This window comes from Vigna radiata, chromosome 7 (genome assembly GCF_000741045.1).
Source record: "Vigna radiata var. radiata cultivar VC1973A chromosome 7, Vradiata_ver6, whole genome shotgun sequence".
NCBI classification, from domain to species: domain Eukaryota; kingdom Viridiplantae; phylum Streptophyta; class Magnoliopsida; order Fabales; family Fabaceae; genus Vigna; species Vigna radiata.
The window spans coordinates 24,003,532-24,007,702 of record NC_028357.1 but is presented as its reverse complement, the minus strand read 5'-3'; the positions used below and the strand labels follow the sequence as shown (position 1 = coordinate 24,007,702).

Sequence of the window (4,171 nt, the reverse complement as noted above, 5' to 3'; positions counted from 1 at the left end):
TTTCTGATTAATGAATTTTATTTGAGTTCTGGAAATCTTGTGCAAGAACCGTTGCAACTATTTGTGATTTATGGCTTATGTAAAACTTAATCGAAGGTTTAGGGCATCCTAGTTTGGTATTTGGTGCCATAAATTTCTGTATATTGTGAAATTGCAGAGGGTGAATGGGTCTTCCTCTCGCGCGAAGGAGAAGGGGCAAAGTAGTGGTGGTCTGCCGTGAAGGGCGGTGGCTTTTTCGGCGCAAGTATCGGCAACACTGTGGAAATCAGTGTGGTCGTTGTTCGAGTGGTGGGTGAGGCGGCAACTTCCATGCGGTGGCGACCCGTATCGTCGGTAACACCACCAATGGGATTCGAACGTGTTGGTGACTTATCTGGCAGATAAAGAAGAGTGCTAGCAGAAGACGTGGCACTGTCGTTAACCCAAAGTTGACGTCGTCCATTTTCAAGGACTATTTTTACATGTTTTAATACTATAAGGATTAAATGGCATCAATGTTTTAAGTAGGGACTAAAACAAAAAATGAGTGATACTTAAGGGACAAAAAACATATTTAACCCTATTTTTTAATTCAAATCTAAATAAACATCACTCTAAAATGATATTAAACTCCAAAGGTAATTCAAAATAAAAAAAAAAAAAGAAGTATGATGCAGTCCAAGCGTAATCCAAAAATATATACAAAAGACGAACAAATAAGTTTTTAATATTATTTTTGTATCGCCTATCCATTTATAATATTAGAGCCTTGAATAGATAAATCTATATTATTTTTCTCCTTGAAATATCTTCTTCTTTATCACCATATATAATATAATAAAAAAAATGCTAACTAATAATAATGAAATACAAAATAATAAATAATTAAATTATATTAGGTGGGTTGGTGAACCAACCCGGCTCACCACTGGTTCAACCCGATGAGTCGGGTTCTAGGTGAGCCGGGTTGAAAACTAGCCCGCATAAAAAAATTACATTTTTTTCAAAGATGTTACTCCCTCCACCACCACCTCTGCTCCCTCCACCTCCCCAATTTCTTTTATTTCCAAAATTATCCTTCCGTTAAAATTTTATTACTTTTACTATTTAAGATTTTATAATATATATATATATATATATATATATATATATATGTAATATTTAAAAACTCTAATTTTAGACAGTTGCACCCCACCACCACATCTCCACGGATTTTCTCTTTTCTTCTCATTTCTGTATGAGTTTTTTTTTTTCATCTTTCTCATCTTTTCATTCATTCTTCTCTTCCCCATTGCTTCCATTATTGTTGATTCTTGGTGTGGAGGAAGCGAATACACTAGAGGTGGTGGTGGCGGCAAGTACACTGATGGTGGAGCCGAGTACACCGGCGGTAGGGGCAGAGGGGAACAGGGGACATAAACAGGCGACTGGTGGTAACGTTGTGTCGTTCAATTTTTTGATGCCTATGAGGATTATACGCGACGCTATTGCGGATTTAGGAAGTCCTGCTCCTATAGTGGTTTCCAAATGGACTAATACCATGGATGTGTGAAGGTCTATGTTGGTTTAGACCGAGCCCCGAATGAGATTGGATATAGGCACGTGAGGGACCATGGGAGTTGGTCTTGGTTACTACATTGCCACCACTGTTGCTTTTCCTGTCCGGTTCGTGGTTGCTGTTGAAGGGGATTCTGGATTTGGGTTTAATGTCGTTGAAGTTGAGACATTGGTTTGGTACCAGCTTCATGTGGTTGGGATTATTTTCAACAATAGGGGTGTATATGGCAGCGACCGTAGACGCCTAGAAGAGATAGATGGACCTCACAAAGGTGATCTTGCCCTCACAGATTTTGTCCCAAATGTAGGATACCATGCTTTGATAGAAGCTTTTGACGGAAAAGGCTATCTTTTTGGGACGCCTGATGAACTTAAGTTTACTCTTTCATAATCGTTCTCTGCTCGGAAACTAGCTGTAATAAATGTTGTGATTGACCCCTATGTCGGTTCAGAGAGCGGGAGGGTGCAACACAAAAATTAATTTCACTTACTTAGTTGCCAAATGCTATATATCATCCTTTCACTTATTTTACTTCTGGTTTTGAATAACACATCAATTTTACTCCTAAGGTTTTTCATGCTTGAATTATTTGTTTCAACATAGCCATCATCAAGTATATTTCACTACTATATAATTGTTTATGTAAAAGCTCTCAACTTTTTTTTTTCTGGATTCCCCTTTACCATTTTCAAAGTGTACATAATGATATTGGTAGAGAGTCCTCAAGGAGGCAATCATGGAGTCTAGTGATTAATTCTCACATTTTCTTTGATGGGAACTGTTATGTTAACAATAGAGCATGGGACAGGGAGTAACAACAATTGTTGAAAGTTAAACCCATGAAGGAACGAGACTAGAGTAGGGGCTATGAGGCTGTCAAGTGTTTGTGTATCTACGGTTACTTTTTCTCCTCTGTCACCGAACTCGTCCTTATAGTACAGAAGCTGGCGCTGCTTGATGTAGGTGGCTTCCGTATCGATGAGAGGCCCATTGTGGAAGATTCCTTCAAAGGCACATAATGACTCCAAAAGCACAACGACGAAGAAGACGAATGTTAGAAGGAAGAAGAACTTGTGTGCTTTAAAAATATTAACTCTAAAATTTAAATTGAATGGTGTAGGGAGTAACGTCCTTTTGTTTTTTTTTTTTTTAATAAACACTTTTTATTCGGTATAAATAAGTATAAATTAAATATTAAATCAACTACAAATAAATAAATCTAAAAAAATAAATAATTAATAAACCAAAAATCCAAATTTAAAAAAAAAATAGAAAATTTGTTTGGCTCGGATGTCAATATCCGTGAAAGCAAAACAAATTTGCCATATCAACAAATTTGTAGGTGGCCTTCTCAATTTTCCTCATGCACACAGAACATACAATAACACATATAACATATCAACAAAAAATAAAATGAAAGCAACAATGCAATGACACAATGGAAGCAATGAAATAACGGAGGGAGGAAATGAAAATGAGAAGAGGAAAGGAGAAATAAGAAGGAAGAGAAGAGTAAGAAGAAGAGAGTGAAAAAAGAGGTTATGTGTAAGAGTGTAGGAAATGCTGCGGCAGCAATAAAAAGAAGGGAGAGAATAGGATTACGGTTTTATATTAAATAAGGTAAAAGACAAAAAAATGTTAATTAAGATTAGTTTTCGAATAAAAAAATTATTGGGGAGGTACAAGTCGAAACATGTGGTAGTGGAAGGAACAACACCTTTTTTTTCAAACTCAACCCAGTTCAAATCCGTAATGAGTTAGGTTGACACGCGTATTACAATCCATTTTGACAATACTAATATTTTAGCAGTTAAAAATCGTTACAAATAAAATATTTGTTAATTAAAGTAATAGTTAAAATTATATTTGTAAAAAATCGAATGTGAAAAAAAGAATTTAAATATTGTTATTAGAAAAGATAAAAAAGACATACTAACTAATAATCGTCATAGAAGTTATTTTTATTATATAATTATTTTATCAGATTTTGGTGTCATAAAATATATCATATTTTATTATCGTTTAATATCTATTAAAATGTTTTAAACCATCAAATATTGTTATATATATATATATATATATATATATATATATATATATATTAATTTTTAAAAAATAATTATTTTATATTTATTTTATAAATAATAATATAATTATCTGTTTTATTTAAAATTATTTTATGAGATGATGATAATAGTATTTGGTTTGATGTTACAAAAGTCTTTGGTTTGGCTGCAAGTGAAGAAAGATCTTATTTTTCCAAAATATCTTATATTACCACATGTACATGTCATACTTTTCTCCTAGTTGTAGAGAACCACGAGGTAGTACTGAGGTAGTATAGTGCACTCCCGCCAAGGTCTCACAAAATTTAACCCGTGTGGTAGCATTTTTCGCCCACCAGGATTCGATTCGTAACCGTCCATCGAGATAAAGATAATATGCGAAGATGAGAATCGAACGTCACGATTCCAATGACCAGGTATCACTACTCAGAAGAAAACTATGAAGTGTCCGACTAGGTAAAATACTAAAAGAAAAATATATCAACATACTCCAATTCGATTTCGATTCCACCGAATTAGACTTTCAAGCATATTGGACCTTCTAAATCTCCCGACTTGGGAGTCTTAT

General features: G+C 34.4%; 1 pseudogene; it reads left to right on the top strand.

The window, feature by feature from the left end:
* The first annotated feature begins 1,192 nt into the window (after positions 1–1,192).
* On the top strand, positions 1,193–2,017 carry LOC106766204 (annotated as a pseudogene).
* Positions 2,018–4,171: the final 2,154 nt, after the last annotated feature.